General features: G+C 41.9%; 50 non-coding genes and 12 pseudogenes across 50 annotated transcripts in view; all 62 read right to left on the bottom strand.

The window, feature by feature from the left end:
- Positions 1-11: 11 nt before the first annotated feature.
- On the bottom strand, positions 12-130 carry LOC134884432 (5S ribosomal RNA). Its single transcript, XR_010168580.1, has one exon. It is a non-coding gene; the product is annotated as a 5S ribosomal RNA (ribosomal RNA).
- Positions 131-237: 107 nt separating this feature from the next.
- Positions 238-356, bottom strand: LOC134890766 (5S ribosomal RNA; annotated as a pseudogene).
- Positions 357-629: 273 nt separating this feature from the next.
- On the bottom strand, positions 630-748 carry LOC135069598 (5S ribosomal RNA). The gene has a single exon (XR_010255777.1). It is a non-coding gene; the product is annotated as a 5S ribosomal RNA (ribosomal RNA).
- A 107-nt stretch (positions 749-855) lies between these two features.
- LOC135058451 (5S ribosomal RNA) lies at positions 856-974 on the bottom strand. Its single transcript, XR_010244880.1, has one exon. It is a non-coding gene; the product is annotated as a 5S ribosomal RNA (ribosomal RNA).
- Positions 975-1,084: 110 nt separating this feature from the next.
- Positions 1,085-1,203, bottom strand: LOC135069610 (5S ribosomal RNA). The gene has a single exon (XR_010255788.1). It is a non-coding gene; the product is annotated as a 5S ribosomal RNA (ribosomal RNA).
- Positions 1,204-1,310: 107 nt separating this feature from the next.
- LOC135067340 (5S ribosomal RNA) lies at positions 1,311-1,429 on the bottom strand. Its single transcript, XR_010253558.1, has one exon. It is a non-coding gene; the product is annotated as a 5S ribosomal RNA (ribosomal RNA).
- Positions 1,430-1,536: 107 nt separating this feature from the next.
- On the bottom strand, positions 1,537-1,655 carry LOC134884433 (5S ribosomal RNA). The gene has a single exon (XR_010168581.1). It is a non-coding gene; the product is annotated as a 5S ribosomal RNA (ribosomal RNA).
- Positions 1,656-1,762: 107 nt separating this feature from the next.
- Positions 1,763-1,881, bottom strand: LOC134890767 (5S ribosomal RNA; annotated as a pseudogene).
- A 273-nt stretch (positions 1,882-2,154) lies between these two features.
- Positions 2,155-2,273, bottom strand: LOC135069621 (5S ribosomal RNA). The gene has a single exon (XR_010255799.1). It is a non-coding gene; the product is annotated as a 5S ribosomal RNA (ribosomal RNA).
- A 107-nt stretch (positions 2,274-2,380) lies between these two features.
- On the bottom strand, positions 2,381-2,499 carry LOC135063921 (5S ribosomal RNA). The gene has a single exon (XR_010250241.1). It is a non-coding gene; the product is annotated as a 5S ribosomal RNA (ribosomal RNA).
- A 111-nt stretch (positions 2,500-2,610) lies between these two features.
- Positions 2,611-2,729, bottom strand: LOC135069632 (5S ribosomal RNA). Its single transcript, XR_010255810.1, has one exon. It is a non-coding gene; the product is annotated as a 5S ribosomal RNA (ribosomal RNA).
- Positions 2,730-2,836: 107 nt separating this feature from the next.
- On the bottom strand, positions 2,837-2,955 carry LOC135069644 (5S ribosomal RNA). Its single transcript, XR_010255821.1, has one exon. It is a non-coding gene; the product is annotated as a 5S ribosomal RNA (ribosomal RNA).
- A 107-nt stretch (positions 2,956-3,062) lies between these two features.
- On the bottom strand, positions 3,063-3,181 carry LOC135064584 (5S ribosomal RNA). Its single transcript, XR_010250890.1, has one exon. It is a non-coding gene; the product is annotated as a 5S ribosomal RNA (ribosomal RNA).
- A 107-nt stretch (positions 3,182-3,288) lies between these two features.
- LOC135070725 (5S ribosomal RNA) lies at positions 3,289-3,407 on the bottom strand. Its single transcript, XR_010256878.1, has one exon. It is a non-coding gene; the product is annotated as a 5S ribosomal RNA (ribosomal RNA).
- Positions 3,408-3,518: 111 nt separating this feature from the next.
- On the bottom strand, positions 3,519-3,637 carry LOC135069655 (5S ribosomal RNA). Its single transcript, XR_010255832.1, has one exon. It is a non-coding gene; the product is annotated as a 5S ribosomal RNA (ribosomal RNA).
- Positions 3,638-3,744: 107 nt separating this feature from the next.
- Positions 3,745-3,863, bottom strand: LOC134890768 (5S ribosomal RNA; annotated as a pseudogene).
- A 274-nt stretch (positions 3,864-4,137) lies between these two features.
- On the bottom strand, positions 4,138-4,256 carry LOC135069667 (5S ribosomal RNA). Its single transcript, XR_010255844.1, has one exon. It is a non-coding gene; the product is annotated as a 5S ribosomal RNA (ribosomal RNA).
- Positions 4,257-4,363: 107 nt separating this feature from the next.
- On the bottom strand, positions 4,364-4,482 carry LOC134887848 (5S ribosomal RNA; annotated as a pseudogene).
- A 111-nt stretch (positions 4,483-4,593) lies between these two features.
- Positions 4,594-4,712, bottom strand: LOC135061099 (5S ribosomal RNA). Its single transcript, XR_010247491.1, has one exon. It is a non-coding gene; the product is annotated as a 5S ribosomal RNA (ribosomal RNA).
- Positions 4,713-4,819: 107 nt separating this feature from the next.
- LOC135062690 (5S ribosomal RNA) lies at positions 4,820-4,938 on the bottom strand. Its single transcript, XR_010249037.1, has one exon. It is a non-coding gene; the product is annotated as a 5S ribosomal RNA (ribosomal RNA).
- Positions 4,939-5,049: 111 nt separating this feature from the next.
- Positions 5,050-5,168, bottom strand: LOC135069679 (5S ribosomal RNA). Its single transcript, XR_010255855.1, has one exon. It is a non-coding gene; the product is annotated as a 5S ribosomal RNA (ribosomal RNA).
- Positions 5,169-5,275: 107 nt separating this feature from the next.
- LOC135063297 (5S ribosomal RNA) lies at positions 5,276-5,394 on the bottom strand. The gene has a single exon (XR_010249632.1). It is a non-coding gene; the product is annotated as a 5S ribosomal RNA (ribosomal RNA).
- A 107-nt stretch (positions 5,395-5,501) lies between these two features.
- On the bottom strand, positions 5,502-5,620 carry LOC135059752 (5S ribosomal RNA). Its single transcript, XR_010246151.1, has one exon. It is a non-coding gene; the product is annotated as a 5S ribosomal RNA (ribosomal RNA).
- A 107-nt stretch (positions 5,621-5,727) lies between these two features.
- On the bottom strand, positions 5,728-5,846 carry LOC134885448 (5S ribosomal RNA). Its single transcript, XR_010169562.1, has one exon. It is a non-coding gene; the product is annotated as a 5S ribosomal RNA (ribosomal RNA).
- Positions 5,847-5,957: 111 nt separating this feature from the next.
- LOC135069690 (5S ribosomal RNA) lies at positions 5,958-6,076 on the bottom strand. Its single transcript, XR_010255868.1, has one exon. It is a non-coding gene; the product is annotated as a 5S ribosomal RNA (ribosomal RNA).
- Positions 6,077-6,183: 107 nt separating this feature from the next.
- LOC135067341 (5S ribosomal RNA) lies at positions 6,184-6,302 on the bottom strand. Its single transcript, XR_010253559.1, has one exon. It is a non-coding gene; the product is annotated as a 5S ribosomal RNA (ribosomal RNA).
- Positions 6,303-6,409: 107 nt separating this feature from the next.
- LOC135069814 (5S ribosomal RNA) lies at positions 6,410-6,528 on the bottom strand. Its single transcript, XR_010255996.1, has one exon. It is a non-coding gene; the product is annotated as a 5S ribosomal RNA (ribosomal RNA).
- A 107-nt stretch (positions 6,529-6,635) lies between these two features.
- On the bottom strand, positions 6,636-6,754 carry LOC134890769 (5S ribosomal RNA; annotated as a pseudogene).
- A 107-nt stretch (positions 6,755-6,861) lies between these two features.
- LOC135061395 (5S ribosomal RNA) lies at positions 6,862-6,980 on the bottom strand. Its single transcript, XR_010247778.1, has one exon. It is a non-coding gene; the product is annotated as a 5S ribosomal RNA (ribosomal RNA).
- A 107-nt stretch (positions 6,981-7,087) lies between these two features.
- On the bottom strand, positions 7,088-7,206 carry LOC135062691 (5S ribosomal RNA). Its single transcript, XR_010249038.1, has one exon. It is a non-coding gene; the product is annotated as a 5S ribosomal RNA (ribosomal RNA).
- Positions 7,207-7,316: 110 nt separating this feature from the next.
- On the bottom strand, positions 7,317-7,435 carry LOC135069701 (5S ribosomal RNA). The gene has a single exon (XR_010255881.1). It is a non-coding gene; the product is annotated as a 5S ribosomal RNA (ribosomal RNA).
- Positions 7,436-7,542: 107 nt separating this feature from the next.
- Positions 7,543-7,661, bottom strand: LOC135069712 (5S ribosomal RNA). Its single transcript, XR_010255894.1, has one exon. It is a non-coding gene; the product is annotated as a 5S ribosomal RNA (ribosomal RNA).
- Positions 7,662-7,768: 107 nt separating this feature from the next.
- On the bottom strand, positions 7,769-7,887 carry LOC135063969 (5S ribosomal RNA). Its single transcript, XR_010250288.1, has one exon. It is a non-coding gene; the product is annotated as a 5S ribosomal RNA (ribosomal RNA).
- A 107-nt stretch (positions 7,888-7,994) lies between these two features.
- On the bottom strand, positions 7,995-8,113 carry LOC135070726 (5S ribosomal RNA). The gene has a single exon (XR_010256879.1). It is a non-coding gene; the product is annotated as a 5S ribosomal RNA (ribosomal RNA).
- A 111-nt stretch (positions 8,114-8,224) lies between these two features.
- Positions 8,225-8,343, bottom strand: LOC135069723 (5S ribosomal RNA). Its single transcript, XR_010255907.1, has one exon. It is a non-coding gene; the product is annotated as a 5S ribosomal RNA (ribosomal RNA).
- Positions 8,344-8,449: 106 nt separating this feature from the next.
- On the bottom strand, positions 8,450-8,568 carry LOC135058415 (5S ribosomal RNA). Its single transcript, XR_010244844.1, has one exon. It is a non-coding gene; the product is annotated as a 5S ribosomal RNA (ribosomal RNA).
- Positions 8,569-8,679: 111 nt separating this feature from the next.
- On the bottom strand, positions 8,680-8,798 carry LOC135059753 (5S ribosomal RNA). Its single transcript, XR_010246152.1, has one exon. It is a non-coding gene; the product is annotated as a 5S ribosomal RNA (ribosomal RNA).
- Positions 8,799-8,905: 107 nt separating this feature from the next.
- Positions 8,906-9,024, bottom strand: LOC135069430 (5S ribosomal RNA). The gene has a single exon (XR_010255611.1). It is a non-coding gene; the product is annotated as a 5S ribosomal RNA (ribosomal RNA).
- A 107-nt stretch (positions 9,025-9,131) lies between these two features.
- LOC135064810 (5S ribosomal RNA) lies at positions 9,132-9,250 on the bottom strand. Its single transcript, XR_010251110.1, has one exon. It is a non-coding gene; the product is annotated as a 5S ribosomal RNA (ribosomal RNA).
- A 107-nt stretch (positions 9,251-9,357) lies between these two features.
- Positions 9,358-9,476, bottom strand: LOC135065073 (5S ribosomal RNA). The gene has a single exon (XR_010251364.1). It is a non-coding gene; the product is annotated as a 5S ribosomal RNA (ribosomal RNA).
- A 107-nt stretch (positions 9,477-9,583) lies between these two features.
- Positions 9,584-9,702, bottom strand: LOC135064578 (5S ribosomal RNA). The gene has a single exon (XR_010250885.1). It is a non-coding gene; the product is annotated as a 5S ribosomal RNA (ribosomal RNA).
- A 107-nt stretch (positions 9,703-9,809) lies between these two features.
- LOC134888680 (5S ribosomal RNA) lies at positions 9,810-9,929 on the bottom strand (annotated as a pseudogene).
- Positions 9,930-10,036: 107 nt separating this feature from the next.
- Positions 10,037-10,155, bottom strand: LOC135059754 (5S ribosomal RNA). Its single transcript, XR_010246153.1, has one exon. It is a non-coding gene; the product is annotated as a 5S ribosomal RNA (ribosomal RNA).
- A 107-nt stretch (positions 10,156-10,262) lies between these two features.
- On the bottom strand, positions 10,263-10,381 carry LOC135064435 (5S ribosomal RNA). Its single transcript, XR_010250742.1, has one exon. It is a non-coding gene; the product is annotated as a 5S ribosomal RNA (ribosomal RNA).
- Positions 10,382-10,488: 107 nt separating this feature from the next.
- On the bottom strand, positions 10,489-10,607 carry LOC135069735 (5S ribosomal RNA). Its single transcript, XR_010255919.1, has one exon. It is a non-coding gene; the product is annotated as a 5S ribosomal RNA (ribosomal RNA).
- A 107-nt stretch (positions 10,608-10,714) lies between these two features.
- On the bottom strand, positions 10,715-10,833 carry LOC135060254 (5S ribosomal RNA). The gene has a single exon (XR_010246645.1). It is a non-coding gene; the product is annotated as a 5S ribosomal RNA (ribosomal RNA).
- A 107-nt stretch (positions 10,834-10,940) lies between these two features.
- LOC135059546 (5S ribosomal RNA) lies at positions 10,941-11,059 on the bottom strand. The gene has a single exon (XR_010245948.1). It is a non-coding gene; the product is annotated as a 5S ribosomal RNA (ribosomal RNA).
- A 107-nt stretch (positions 11,060-11,166) lies between these two features.
- LOC134893334 (5S ribosomal RNA) lies at positions 11,167-11,287 on the bottom strand (annotated as a pseudogene).
- Positions 11,288-11,394: 107 nt separating this feature from the next.
- LOC134893540 (5S ribosomal RNA) lies at positions 11,395-11,515 on the bottom strand (annotated as a pseudogene).
- A 105-nt stretch (positions 11,516-11,620) lies between these two features.
- On the bottom strand, positions 11,621-11,739 carry LOC134885121 (5S ribosomal RNA). Its single transcript, XR_010169244.1, has one exon. It is a non-coding gene; the product is annotated as a 5S ribosomal RNA (ribosomal RNA).
- A 107-nt stretch (positions 11,740-11,846) lies between these two features.
- Positions 11,847-11,967, bottom strand: LOC134893335 (5S ribosomal RNA; annotated as a pseudogene).
- A 107-nt stretch (positions 11,968-12,074) lies between these two features.
- On the bottom strand, positions 12,075-12,193 carry LOC134891981 (5S ribosomal RNA; annotated as a pseudogene).
- A 107-nt stretch (positions 12,194-12,300) lies between these two features.
- On the bottom strand, positions 12,301-12,418 carry LOC134889384 (5S ribosomal RNA; annotated as a pseudogene).
- Positions 12,419-12,525: 107 nt separating this feature from the next.
- Positions 12,526-12,644, bottom strand: LOC135069695 (5S ribosomal RNA). The gene has a single exon (XR_010255874.1). It is a non-coding gene; the product is annotated as a 5S ribosomal RNA (ribosomal RNA).
- A 107-nt stretch (positions 12,645-12,751) lies between these two features.
- LOC135069431 (5S ribosomal RNA) lies at positions 12,752-12,870 on the bottom strand. The gene has a single exon (XR_010255612.1). It is a non-coding gene; the product is annotated as a 5S ribosomal RNA (ribosomal RNA).
- A 107-nt stretch (positions 12,871-12,977) lies between these two features.
- On the bottom strand, positions 12,978-13,096 carry LOC135064811 (5S ribosomal RNA). Its single transcript, XR_010251111.1, has one exon. It is a non-coding gene; the product is annotated as a 5S ribosomal RNA (ribosomal RNA).
- A 107-nt stretch (positions 13,097-13,203) lies between these two features.
- On the bottom strand, positions 13,204-13,322 carry LOC135070362 (5S ribosomal RNA). The gene has a single exon (XR_010256530.1). It is a non-coding gene; the product is annotated as a 5S ribosomal RNA (ribosomal RNA).
- Positions 13,323-13,429: 107 nt separating this feature from the next.
- LOC134894706 (5S ribosomal RNA) lies at positions 13,430-13,553 on the bottom strand (annotated as a pseudogene).
- Positions 13,554-13,660: 107 nt separating this feature from the next.
- Positions 13,661-13,780, bottom strand: LOC135068001 (5S ribosomal RNA). Its single transcript, XR_010254211.1, has one exon. It is a non-coding gene; the product is annotated as a 5S ribosomal RNA (ribosomal RNA).
- A 107-nt stretch (positions 13,781-13,887) lies between these two features.
- On the bottom strand, positions 13,888-14,006 carry LOC135060564 (5S ribosomal RNA). The gene has a single exon (XR_010246957.1). It is a non-coding gene; the product is annotated as a 5S ribosomal RNA (ribosomal RNA).
- Positions 14,007-14,113: 107 nt separating this feature from the next.
- LOC135058416 (5S ribosomal RNA) lies at positions 14,114-14,232 on the bottom strand. The gene has a single exon (XR_010244845.1). It is a non-coding gene; the product is annotated as a 5S ribosomal RNA (ribosomal RNA).
- Positions 14,233-14,339: 107 nt separating this feature from the next.
- The window catches only part of LOC134900996 (5S ribosomal RNA), a 119-nt gene continuing 74 nt past the window's right edge, over positions 14,340-14,384 (bottom strand). The window contains exon 1 of the ribosomal RNA XR_010174494.1: positions 14,340-14,384. This exon is cut by the window's right edge and continues 74 nt beyond it. This is a non-coding gene — a ribosomal RNA (5S ribosomal RNA).

Here is a 14,384-nt window from a genome sequence, read left to right on the forward strand (position 1 = left end):
CAGTATAAAAATATCTACAGCACCTTGTATTTCCAGGTGGTCTCCCATCCAAGTACTAACCAGGCCCAACACTGCTTAGCTTCCAAGATCAGTTGAGATTGGGCGTATCCAGTGTGGTGTGGCTGTAGATGAGCTTTGGGGTTTCTGTTAGAACTTTTCTACTTCTAACTACTGGTTCATAAATGAATACGTTTGAAAATGGAATGCATCAACAGAACGGTGTTGGCAGTATAAAAATATCTACAGCACCTTGTATTCCCAGGTGGTCTCCCATCCAAGTACTAACCAGGCCAAACACTGCTTAGTTTCCAAGATCAGATGAGATTGGGCGTATCCAGTGTGGTGTTGCTGTAGATCAGGCATGCCCAAACTGCGGCCCTCCAGCTGTTGAGAAACTACACATTCCAACATGCCCTGACACAGCTTTAGCATTCTCTGACAGCAAAACTGTGTCAGGACATGCTGGGATATGTAGTTTCACAACAGCTGGAGGGCCGCAGTTTGGACATGCCTGCTGTAGATGAACTTTCTGGTTTCTGTTAGAACTTTTCTACTTCTAACTACTAGTTCATAAATGAATACGTTTTAAAATGGAATGCATCAACAGAACGGTGTTGGCAGTATAAAAATATCTACAGCACCTTGTATTCCCAGGTGGTCTCCCATCCAAGTACTAACCAGGCCCAACACTGCTTAGCTTCCAAGATCAGATGAGATTGGGCGTATCCAGTGTGGTGTGGCTGTAGATGAGCTTTGTGGTTTCTGTTAGAACTTTTCTACTTCTAACTACTGGTTCATAAATGAATACATTTGAAAATGGAATGCATCAACAGAACGGTGTTGGCAGTATAAAAATATCTACAGCACCTTGTATTCCCAGGTGGTCTCCCATCCAAGTACTAACCAGGCCCAACACTGCTTAGCTTCCAAGATCAGAGGAGATTGGGTGTATCCAGTGTGGTGTGGCTGTAGATGAGCTTTGTGGTTTCTGTTAGAACTTTTCTACTTCTAACTACTGGTTCATAAATGAATACGTTTGAAGATGGAATGCATCAACAGAACGGTGTTGGCAGTATAAAAAAAATATCTACAGCACCTTGTATTCCCAGGTGGTCTCCCATCCAAGTACTAACCAGGCCCAACACTGCTTAGCTTCCAAGATCAGATGAGATTGGGCGTATCCAGTGTGGTGTGGCTGTAGATGAGCTTAGTGGTTTCTGTTAGAACTTTTCTACTTCTAACTACTGGTTCATAAATGAATACGTTTGAAAATGGAATGCATCAACAGAACGGTGTTGGCAGTATAAAAATATCTACAGCACCTTGTATTCCCAGGTGGTCTCCCATCCAAGTACTAACCAGACCCAACACTGCTTAGCTTCCAAGATCAGATGAGATTGGGCGTATCCAGTGTGGTGTTGCTGTAGATGAACTTTCTGGTTTCTGTTAGAACTTTTCTACTTCTAACTACCGGTTCATAAATGAATACGTTTTAAAATGGAATGCATCAACAGAACGGTGTTGGCAGTATAAAAATATCTACAGCACCTTGTATTTCCAGGTGGTCTCCCATCCAAGTACTAACCAGGCCCAACACTGCTTAGCTTCCAAGATCAGTTGAGATTGGGCGTATCCAGTGTGGTGTGGCTGTAGATGAGCTTTGGGGTTTCTGTTAGAACTTTTCTACTTCTAACTACTGGTTCATAAATGAATACGTTTGAAAATGGAATGCATCAACAGAACGGTGTTGGCAGTATAAAAATATCTACAGCACCTTGTATTCCCAGGTGGTCTCCCATCCAAGTACTAACCAGGCCAAACACTGCTTAGTTTCCAAGATCAGATGAGATTGGGCGTATCCAGTGTGGTGTTGCTGTAGATCAGGCATGCCCAAACTGCGGCCCTCCAGCTGTTGAGAAACTACACATTCCAACATGCCCTGACACAGCTTTAGCATTCTCTGACAGCAAAACTGTGTCAGGACATGCTGGGATATGTAGTTTCACAACAGCTGGAGGGCCGCAGTTTGGACATGCCTGCTGTAGATGAACTTTCTGGTTTCTGTTAGAACTTTTCTACTTCTAACTACTAGTTCATAAATGAATACGTTTTAAAATGGAATGCATCAACAGAACGGTGTTGGCAGTATAAAAATATCTACAGCACCTTGTATTCCCAGGTGGTCTCCCATCCAAGTACTAACCAGGCCCAACACTGCTTAGCTTCCAAGATCAGATGAGATTGGGCGTATCCAGTGTGGTGTGGCTGTAGATGAGCTTTGTGGTTTCTGTTAGAACTTTTCTACTTCTAACTACTGGTTCATAAATGAATACGTTTGAAAATGGAATGCATCAACAGAACGGTGTTGGCAGTATAAAAATATCTACAGCACCTTGTATTCCCAGGTGGTCTCCCACCCAAGTACTAACCAGGCCCAACACTGCTTAGCTTCCAAGATCAGAGGAGATTGGGCGTATCCAGTGTGGTGTGGCTGTAGATGAGCTTTGTGGTTTCTGTTAGAACTTTTCTACTTCTAACTACTGGTTCATAAATGAATACGTTTGAAGATGGAATGCATCAACAGAACGGTGTTGGCAGTATAAAAAAAAATATCTACAGCACCTTGTATTCCCAGGTGGTCTCCCATCCAAGTACTAACCAGGCCCAACACTGCTTAGCTTCCAAGATCAGATGAGATTGGGCGTATCCAGTGTGGTGTGGCTGTAGATGAGCTTAGTGGTTTCTGTTAGAACTTTTCTACTTCTAACTACTGGTTCATAAATGAATACGTTTGTAAATGGAATGCATCAACAGAACGGTGTTGGCAGTATAAAAATATCTACAGCACCTTGTATTCCCAGGTGGTCTCCCATCCAAGTACTAACCAGGCCCAACACTGCTTAGCTTCCAAGATCAGATGAGATTGGGCGTATCCAGTGTGGTGTGGCTGTAGATGAGCTTTGTGGTTTCTGTTAGAACTTTTCTACTTCTAACTACTGGTTCATAAATGAATACATTTGAAAATGGAATGCATCAACAGAACGGTGTTGGCAGTATAAAAATATCTACAGCACCTTGTATTCCCAGGTGGTCTCCCATCCAAGTACTAACCAGGCCCAACACTGCTTAGCTTCCAAGATCAGATGAGATTGGGCATATCCAGTGTGGTGTTGCTGTAGATGAGCTTTGTGGTTTCTGTTAGAACTTTTCTACTTCTAACTACTGGTTCATAAATGAATACGTTTGAAAATGGAATGCATCAACAGAACGGTGTTGGCAGTATAAAAATATCTACAGCACCTTGTATTCCCAGGTGGTCTCCCATCCAAGTACTAACCAGGCCCAACACTGCTTAGTTTCCAAGATCAGAAGAGATTGGGCGTATCCAGTGTGGTGTGGCTGTAGATGAGCTTTGTGGTTTCTGTTAGAACTTTTCTACTTCTAACAACTGGTTCATAAATGAATACGTTTGAAGATGGAATGCATCAACAGAACGGTGTTGGCAGTATAAAAAAAAATATCTACAGCACCTTGTATTCCCAGGTGGTCTCCCATCCAAGTACTAACCAGGCCCAACACTGCTTAGCTTCCAAGATCAGATGAGATTGGGCGTATCCAGTGTGGTGTGGCTGTAGATGAGCTTTGTGGTTTCTGTTAGAACTTTTCTACTTCTAACTACTGGTTCATAAATGAATACGTTTGAAAATGGAATGCATCAACAGAACGGTGTTGGCAGTATAAAAATATCTACAGCACCTTGTATTCCCAGGTGGTCTCCCATCCAAGTACTAACCAGGCCAAACACTGCTTAGTTTCCAAGATCAGATGAGATTGGGCGTATCCAGTGTGGTGTTGCTGTAGATCAGGCATGCCCAAACTGCGGCCCTCCAGCTGTTGAGAAACTACACATTCCAACATGCCCTGACACAGCTTTAGCATTCTCTGACAGCAAAACGGTGTCAGGACATGCTGGGATATGTAGTTTCACAACAGCTGGAGGGCCGCAGTTTGGACATGCCTGCTGTAGATGAACTTTCTGGTTTCTGTTAGAACTTTTCTACTTCTAACTACTGGTTCATAAATGAATACGTTTTAAAATGGAATGCATCAACAGAACGGTGTATGGCAGTATAAAAATATCTACAGCACCTTGTATTCCCAGGTGGTCTCCCATCCAAGTACTAACCAGGCCCAACACTGCTTAGCTTCCAAGATCAGATGAGATTGGGCGTATCCAGTGTGGTGTGGCTGTAGATGAGCTTTGTGGTTTCTGTTAGAACTTTTCTACTTCTAACTACTGGTTCATAAATGAATACGTTTGAAAATGGAATGCATCAACAGAACGGTGTTGGCAGTATAAAAATATCTACAGCACCTTATATTCCCAGGTGGTCTCCCATCCAAGTACTAACCAGGCCCAACACTGCTTAGCTTCTAAGATCAGAGGAGATTGGGCGTATCCAGTGTGGTGTGGCTGTAGATGAGCTTTGTGGTTTCTGTTAGAACTTTTCTACTTCTAACTACTGGTTCATAAATGAATACGTTTGAAGATGGAATGCATCAACAGAACGGTGTTGGCAGTATAAAAAAAAATATCTACAGCACCTTGTATTCCCAGGTGGTCTCCCATCCAAGTACTAAGCAGGCCCAACACTGCTTAGCTTCCAAGATCAGATGAGATTGGGCGTATCCAGTGTGGTGTGGCTGTAGATGAGCTTAGTGGTTTCTGTTAGAACTTTTCTACTTCTAACTACTGGTTCATAAATGAATACGTTTGAAAATGGAATGCATCAACAGAACGGTGTTGGCAGTATAAAAATATCTACAGCACCTTGTATTCCCAGGTGGTCTCCCATCCAAGTACTAACCAGGCCCAACACTGCTTAGCTTCCAAGATCAGAGGAGATTGGGCGTATCCAGTGTGGTGTGGCTGTAGATGAGCTTTGTGGTTTCTGTTAGAACTTTTCTACTTCTAACTACAGGTTCATAAATGAATACGTTTGAAGATGGAATGCAACAACAGAATGGTGTTGGCAGTATAAAAAAAAATATCTACAGCACCTTGTATTCCCAGGTGGTCTCCCATCCAAGTACTAACCAGGCCCAACACTGCTTAGCTTCCAAGATCAGATGAGATTGGGCGTATCCAGTGTGGTGTGGCTGTAGATGAGCTTAGTGGTTTCTGTAAGAACTTTTCTACTTCTAACTACTGGTTCATAAATGAATACATTTGAAAATGGAATGCATCAACAGAACGGTGTTGGCAGTATAAAAATATCTACAGCACCTTGTATTCCCAGGTGGTCTCCCACCCAAATACTAACCAGGCCCAACACTGCTTAGCTTCCAAGATCAGATGAGATTGGGCGTATCCAGTGTGGTGTGGCTGTAGATGAGCTTTGTGGTTTCTGTTAGAACTTTTCTACTTCTAACTACTGGTTCATAAATGAATACATTTGAAAATGGAATGCATCAACAGAACGGTGTTGGCAGTATAAAAATATCTACAGCACCTTGTATTCCCAGGTGGTCTCCCATCCAAGTACTAACCAGGCCCAACACTGCTTAGCTTCCAAGATCAGATGAGATTGGGCGTATCCAGTGTGGTGTTGCTGTAGATGAGCTTTGAGGTTTCTGTTAGAACTTTTCTACTTCTAACTACTGGTTCATAAATGAATACGTTTGAAAATGGAATGCATCAACAGAACGGTGTTGGCAGTATAAAAATATCTACAGCAACTTGTATTCCCAGGTGGTCTCCCATCCAAGTACTAACCAGGCCCAACACTGCTTAGCTTCCAAGATCAGATTAGATTGGGCGTATCCAGTGTGGTGTGGCTGTAGATGAGCTTTGTGTTTCTGTTAGAACTTTTCTACTTCTAACTACTGGTTCATAAATGAATACGTTTGAAAATGGAATGCATCAACAGAACGGTGTTGGCAGTATAAAAAAAAAATATCTACAGCACCTTGTATTCCCAGGTGGTCTCCCATCCAAGTACTAACCAGGCCCAACACTGCTTAGCTTCCAAGATCAGATGAGATTGGGCGTATCCAGTGTGGTGTGGCTGTAGATGAGCTTAGTGGTTTCTGTTAGAACTTTTCTACTTCTAACTACTGGTTCATAAATGAATACTTTTGAAAATGGAATGCATCAACAGAACGGTGTTGGCAGTATAAAAATATCTACAGCACCTTGTATTCCCAGGTGGTCTCCCATCCAAGTACTAACCAGACCCAACACTGCTTAGCTTCCAAGATCAGATGAGATTGGGCGTATCCAGTGTGGTGTTGCTGTAGATGAACTTTCTGGTTTCTGTTAGAACTTTTCTACTTCTAACTACCGGTTCATAAATGAATATGTTTTAAAATGGAATGCATCAACAGAACGGTGTTGGCAGTATAAAAATATCTACAGCACCTTGTATTTCCAGGTGGTCTCCCATCCAAGTACCAACCAGGCCCAACACTGCTTAGCTTCCAAGATCAGATGAGATTGGGCGTATCCAGTGTGGTGTGGCTGTAGATGAGCTTTGTGGTTTCTGTTAGAACTTTTCTACTTCTAACTACTGGTTCATAAATGAATACGTTTGAAAATGGAATGCATCAACAGAACGGTGTTGGCAGTATAAAAATATCTACAGCACCTTGTATTCCCAGGTGGTCTCCCATCCAAGTACTAACCAGGCCAAACACTGCTTAGTTTCCAAGATCAGATGAGATTGGGCGTATCCAGTGTGGTGTTGCTGTAGATGAACTTTCTGGTTTCTGTTAGAACTTTTCTACTTCTAACTACTGGTTCATAAATGAATACGTTTTAAAATGGAATGCATCAACAGAACGGTGTTGGCAGTATAAAAATATCTACAGCACCTTGTATTCCCAGGTGGTCTCCCATCCAAGTACTAACCAGGCCCAACACTGCTTAGCTTCCAAGATCAGATGAGATTGGGCGTATCCAGTGTGGTGTGGCAGTAGATGAGCTTTGTGGTTTCTGTTAGAACTTTTCTACTTCTAACTACTGGTTCAAAAATGAATACGTTTGAAAATGGAATGCATCAACAGAACGGTGTTGGCAGTATAAAAATATCTACAGCACCTTGTATTCCCAGGTGGTCTCCCATCCAAGTACTAACCAGGCCCAACACTGCTTAGCTTCCAAGATCAGAGGAGATTGGGCGTATCCAGTGTGGTGTGGCTGTAGATGAGCTTTGTGGTTTCTGTTAGAACTTTTCTACTTCTAACTACTGGTTCATAAATGAATACGTTTGAAGATGGAATGCATCAACAGAACGGTGTTGGCAGTATAAAAAAAATATCTACAGCACCTTGTATTCCCAGGTGGTCTCCCATCCAAGTACTAACCAGGCCCAACACTGCTTAGCTTCCAAGATCAGATGAGATTGGGCGTATCCAGTGTGGTGTGGCTGTAGATGAGCTTAGTGGTTTCTGTTAGAACTTTTCTACTTCTAACTACTGGTTCATAAATGAATACGTTTGAAAATGGAATGCATCAACAGAACGGTGTTGGCAGTATAAAAATATCTACAGCACCTTGTATTCCCAGGTGGTCTCCCATCCAAGTACTAACCAGGCCCAACACTGCTTAGCTTCCAAGATCAGATGAGATTGGGCGTATCCAGTGTGGTGTGGCTGTAGATGAGCTTTGTGGTTTCTGTTAGAACTTTTCTACTTCTAACTACTGGTTCATAAATGAATACATTTGAAAATGGAATGCATCAACAGAACGGTGTTGGCAGTATAAAAATATCTACAGCACCTTGTATTCCCAGGTGGTCTCCCATCCAAGTACTAACCAGGCCCAACACTGCTTAGCTTCCAAGATCAGATGAGATTGGGCGAATCCAGTGTGGTGTTGCTGTAGATGAGCTTTGTGGTTTCTGTTAGAACTTTTCTACTTCTAACTACTGGTTCATAAATGAATACATTTGAAAATGGAATGCATCAACAGAACGGTGTTGGCAGTATAAAAATATCTACAGCACCTTGTATTCCCAGGTGGTCTCCCATCCAAGTACTAACCAGGCCCAACACTGCTTAGTTTCCAAGATCAGAAGAGATTGGGCGTATCCAGTGTGGTGTGGCTGTAGATGAGCTTTGTGGTTTCTGTTAGAACTTTTCTACTTCTAACTACTGGTTCATAAATGAATACGTTTGAAAATGGAATGCATCAACAGAACGGTGTTGGCAGTATAAAAAAAAATATCTACAGCACCTTGTATTCCCAGGTGGTCTCCCATCCAAGTACTAACCAGGCCCAACACTGCTTAGCTTCCAAGATCAGATGAGATTGGGCGTATCCAGTGTGGTGTGGCTGTAGATGAGCTTAGTGGTTTCTGTTAGAACTGTTCTACTTCTAACTACTGGTTCATAAATGAATATGTTTTAAAATGGAATGCATCAACAGAACGGTGTTGGCAGTATAAAATATCTACAGCACCTTGTATTCCCAGGTGGTCTCCCATCCAAGTACTAACCAGGCCCAACACTGCTTAGCTTCCAAGATCAGATGAGATTGGGCGTATCCAGTGTGGTGTAGCTGTAGATGACCTTTGTGGTTTCTGTTTGAACTTTTCTACTTCTAACTACTGGTTCATAAATGAATACGTTTGAAGATGGAATGCATCAACAGAACGGTGTTGGCAGTATAAAAAAAAATATCTACAGCACCTTGTATTCCCAGGTGGTCTCCCATCCAAGTACTAACCAGGCCCAACACTGCTTAGCTTCCAAGATCAGATGAGATTGGGCGTATCCAGTGTGGTGTTGCTGTAGATGAACTTTCTGGTTTCTATTAGAACTTTTCTACTTCTAACTACCGGTTCATAAATGAATACGTTTTAAAATGGAATGCATCAACAGAACGGTGTTGGCAGTATAAAAATATCTATAGCACCTTGTATTCCCAGGTGGTCTCCCATCCAAGTACTAACCAGGCCCAACACTACTTAGCTTCCAAGATCAGATGAGATTGGGCGTATCCAGTGTGGTGTGGCTGTAGATGAGCTTTGTGGTTTCTGTTAGAACTTTTCTACTTCTAACTACTGGTTCATAAATGAATACGTTTGAAAATGGAATGCATCAACAGAACGGTGTTGGCAGTATAAAAATATCTACAGCACCTTGTATTCCCAGGTGGTCTCCCATCCAAGTACTAACCAGGCCCAACACTGCTTAGTTTCCAAGATCAGATGAGATTGGGCGTATCCAGTGTGGTGTGGCTGTAGATGAGCTTTGTGGTTTCTGTTTGAACTTTTCTACTACTAACTACTGGTTCATAAATGAATACATTTGAAAATGGAATGCATCAACAGAACGGTGTTGGCAGTATAAAAATATCTACAGCACCTTGTATTCCCAGGTGGTCTCCCATCCAAGTACTAACCAGGCCCAACACTGCTTGGCTTCCAAGATCAGATGAGATTGGGCATATCCAGTGTGGTGTGGCTGTAGATGAGCTTTATAGTTTCTTTTAGAACTTTTCTACTTCTAACTACTGGTTCATAAATGAATACGTTTGAAAATGGAATGCATCAACAGAACGGTGTTGGTAGTATAAAAATATCTACAGCACCTTGTATTCCCAGGTGGTCTCCCATCCAAGTACTAACCAGGCCCAACACTGCTTAGCTTCCAAGATCAGATGAGATTGGGCATATCCAGTGTGGTGTCGCTGTAGATGAGCTTTATGGTTTCTGTTAGAACTTTTCTACTTCTAACTACTGGTTCATAAATGAATACGTTTGAAAATGGAATGCATCAACAGAACGTTGTTGGCAGTATAAAAATATCTACAGCACCTATGTATTCCCAGTTGGTCTCCCATCCAAGTACTAACCAGGCCCAACACTGCTTAGCTTCCAAGATCAGATGAGATTGGGCATATCCAGTGTGGTGTGGCTGTAGAAGAGCTTTATGGTTTCTGTTAGTACTTTTCTACTTCTAACTACTGGTTCATAAATGAATACGTTTGAAAATGGAATGCATCAACAGAACGGTGTTGGTAGTATAAAAATATCTACAGCACCTTGTATTCCCAGGTGGTCTCCCATCCAAGTACTAACCAGGCCCAACACTGCTTAGCTTCCAAGATCAGATGAGATTGGGCGTATCCAGTGTGGTGTTGCTGTAGATGAGCTTTGTGGTTTCTGTTAGAACTTTTCTACTTCTAACTACTGGTTCATAAATGAATACGTTTGAAAATGGAATGCATCAACAGAACGGTGTTGGCAGTATAAAAATATCTACAGCACCTTGTATTCCCAGGTGGTCTCCCATCCAAGTACTAACCAGGCCCAACACTGCTTAGCTTCCAAGATCAGATGAGATTGGGCATATCCAGTGTGGTGTGGCTGTAGAAGAGCTTTATGATTTCTGTTAGTACTTTTCTACTTCTAACTACTGGTTCATAAATGAATACATTTGAAAATGGAATGCATCAACAGAACGGTGTTGGCAGTATAAAAATATCTACAGCACCTTGTATTCCCAGGTGGTCTCCCATCCAAGTACTAACCAGGCCCAACACTGCTTAGCTTCCAAGATCAGATGAGATTGGGCGTATCCAGTGTGGTGTGGCTGTAGATGAGCTTAGTGGTTTCTGTTAGAACTTTTCTACTTCTAACTACTGGTTCATAAATGAATACGTTTTAAAATGGAATGCATCAACAGAACGGTGTTGGCAGTATAAAAATATCTACAGCACCTTGTATTCCCAGGTGGTCTCCCACCCAAGTACTAACCAGGCCCAACACTGCTTAGCTTCCAAGATCAGATGAGATTGGGCGTATCCAGTGTGGTGTAGCTGTAGATGAGCTTTGTGGTTTCTATTTGAACTTTTCTACTTCTAACTACTGGTTCATAAATGAAAACGTTTGAAAATGGAATGCATCAACAGAACGGTGTTAGCAGTATAAAAATATCTACAGCACCTTGTATTCCCAGGTGGTCTCCCATCCAAGTACTATCCAGGCCCAACACTGCTTAGCTTCCAAGATCAGATGAGATTGGGCGCATCCAGTGTGGTGTGGCTGTAGATGAACTTTCTGGTTTCTGTTAGAACTTTTCTACTTCTAACTACTGGTTCATAAATGAATACGTTTTAAAATGGAATGCATCAACAGAACGGTGTTGGCAGTATAAAAATATCTACAGCACCTTGTATTCCCAGGTGGTCTCCCATCCAAGTACTAACCAGGCACAATACACTGCTTAGCTTCCAAGATCAGATGAGATTGGGCGAATCCAGTGTGGTGTGGCTGTAGATGAGCTTTGTGGTTTCTGTTAGAACTTTTCTACTTCTAACTACTGGTTCATAAATGAATACGTTTGAAAATGGAATGCATCAACAGAACGGTGTTGGCAGTATAAAAATATCTACAGCACCTTGTATTCCCAGGTGGTCTCCCATCCAAGTACTAACCAGGCACAATACACTGCTTAGCTTCCAAGATCAGATGAGATTGGGCGTATCCAGTGTGGTGTTGCTGTAGATGAACTTTCTGGTTTGTTAAAACTTTTCTACTTCTAACTACTGGTTCATAAATGAATACTTTTTAAAATGGAATGCATCAACAGAATGGTGTTGGCAGTATAAAAATATCTACAGCACCTTGTATTCCCAGGTGGTTTCCCATCCAAGTACTAACCAGGCCCAACACTGCTTAACTTCCAAGATCAGATGAGATTGGGCGTATCCAGTGTTGTGTGGCTGTAAATGAACTTTCTGGTTTCTGTTAGAACTTTTCTACTTCTAACTACTGGTTCATAAATGAATACGTTTTAAAATGGAATGCATCAACAGAACGGTGTTGGCAGTATAAAAATATCTACAGCACCTTGTATTCCCAGGTGGTCTCCCATCCAAGTACTAACCAGGCACAATACACTGCTTAGCTTCCAAGATCAGATGAGATTGGGCGAATCCAGTGTGGTGTGGCTGTAGATGAGCTTTGTGGTTTCTGTTAGAACTTTTCTACTTCTAACTACTGGTTCATAAATGAATAAGTTTGAAAATGGAATGCATCAACAGAACGGTGTTGGCAGTATAAAAATATCTACAGCACCTTGTATTCCCACGTGGTCCCCCATCCAAGTACTAACCAGGCGCAACACAGCTTAGCTTCCAAGACCAGATGAGATTGGGCGTATCCAGTGTGGTGTGGCTGTAGATGAGCTTTGTGGTTTCTGTTTGAACTTTTCTACTTCTAACTACAGGTTCATAAATGAATACGTTTGAAAATGGAATGCATCAACAGAACGGTGTTGGCAGTATAAAAATATCTACAGCACCTTGTATTCCAGGTGGTCTCCCATCCAAGTACTAACCAGGCCCAACACTGCTTAGCTTTCAAGATCAGATGAGATTGGGCGTATCCAGTGTGGTGTGGCTGTAGATTAACTTTGTGGTTTCTGTTAGAACTTTTCTACTTCTAACTACTGGTTCATAAATGAATACGTTTGAAAATGGAATGCATCAACAGAACGGTGTTGGCAGTATGAAAATATCTACAGCACCTTGTATTCCCAGGTGGTCTCCCATCCAAGTACTAACCAGGCCCAACACTGCTTAGTTTCCAAGATCAGATGAGATTGGGCGTATCCAGTGTGGTGTTGCTGTAGATGAACTTTCTGGTTTCTATTAGAACTTTTCTACTTCTAACTACCGGTTCATAAATGAATACGTTTTAAAATGGAATGCATCAACAGAACGGTGTTGGCAGTATAAAAATATCTATAGCACCTTGTATTCCCAGGTGGTCTCCCATCCAAGTACTAACCAGGCCCAACACTACTTAGCTTCCAAGATCAGATGAGATTGGGCGTATCCAGTGTGGTGTGGCTGTAGATGAGCTTTGTGGTTTCTGTTAGAACTTTTGTACTTCTAACTACTGGTTCATAAATGAATACGTTTGAAAATGGAATGCATCAACAGAACGGTGTTGGCAGTATAAAAATATCTACAGCACCTTGTATTCCCAGGTGGTCTCCCATCCAAGTACTAACCAGGCCCAACACTGCTTAGTTTCCAAGATCAGATGAGATTGGGCGTATCCAGTGTGGTGTGGCTGTAGATGAGCTTTGTGGTTTCTGTTTGAACTTTTCTACTACTAACTACTGGTTCATAAATGAATACATTTGAAAATGGAATGCATCAACAGAACGGTGTTGGCAGTATAAAAATATCTACAGCACCTTGTATTCCCAGGTGGTCTCCCATCCAAGTACTAACCAAGCCCAACACTGCTTGGCTTCCAAGATCAGATGAGATTGGGCATATCCAGTGAGGTGTGGCTGTAGATGAGATTTATGGTTTCTGTTAGAACTTTTCTACTTCTAACTACTGGTTCATAAATGAATACGTTTGAAAATGGAATGCATCAACAGAACGGTGTTGGTAGTATAAAAATATCTACAGCACATTGTATTCCCAGGTGGTCTCCCATCCAAGTACTAACCATGCCCAACACTGCTTAGCTTCCTAGATCAGATGAGATGGGATTGGGCGTATCCAGTGTGGTGTGGCAGTATATGAGCTTTGTGGTTTCTGTTAGAACTTTTCTACTTCTAACTACTGGTTCATAAATGAATACGTTTGAAAATGGAATGCATCAACAGAACGGTGTTGGCAGTATAAAAATATCTACAGCACCTATGTATTCCCAGGTGGTCTCCCATCCAAGTACTAACCAGGCCCAACACTGCTTAGCTTCCAAGATCAGATGAGATTGGGCGTATCCAGTGTGGTGTTGCTGTAGATGAACTTTCTGGTTTCTGTTAGAACTTTTCTACTTCTAACTACTGGTTCATAAATGAATACGTTTTAAAATGGAATGCATCAACAGAACGGTGTTGGCAGTATAAAAATATCTACAGCACCTTGTATTCCCAGGTGGTCTCCCATCCAAGTACTAACCAGGCCCAACACTGCTTAGCTTCCAAGATCAGATGAGATTGGGCGTATTCAGTGTGGTGTGGCTGTAGATGAGCTTAGTGGTTTCTGTTAGAACTTTTCTACTTCTAACTACTGGTTCATAAATGAATACGTTTTAAAATGGAATGCATCAACAGAACAGTGTTGGCAGTATAAAAATATCTACAGCACCTTGTATTCCCAGGTGGTCTCCCATCCAAGTACTAACCAGGCCCAACACTGCTTAGCTTCCAAGATCAGATGAGATTGGGCGTATCCAGTGTGGTGTAGCTGTAGATGACCTTTGTGGTTTCTGTTTGAACTTTTCTACTTCTAACTACTGGTTCATAAATGAATACGTTTGAAAATGGAATGCATCAACAGAACGGTGTTAGCAGTATAAAAATATCTACAGCACCTTGTATTCCCAGGTGGTCTCCCATCCAAGTAC

Source organism: Pseudophryne corroboree, chromosome 3, assembly GCF_028390025.1.
Source record: "Pseudophryne corroboree isolate aPseCor3 chromosome 3, aPseCor3.hap2, whole genome shotgun sequence".
Classification (NCBI taxonomy): domain Eukaryota; kingdom Metazoa; phylum Chordata; class Amphibia; order Anura; family Myobatrachidae; genus Pseudophryne; species Pseudophryne corroboree.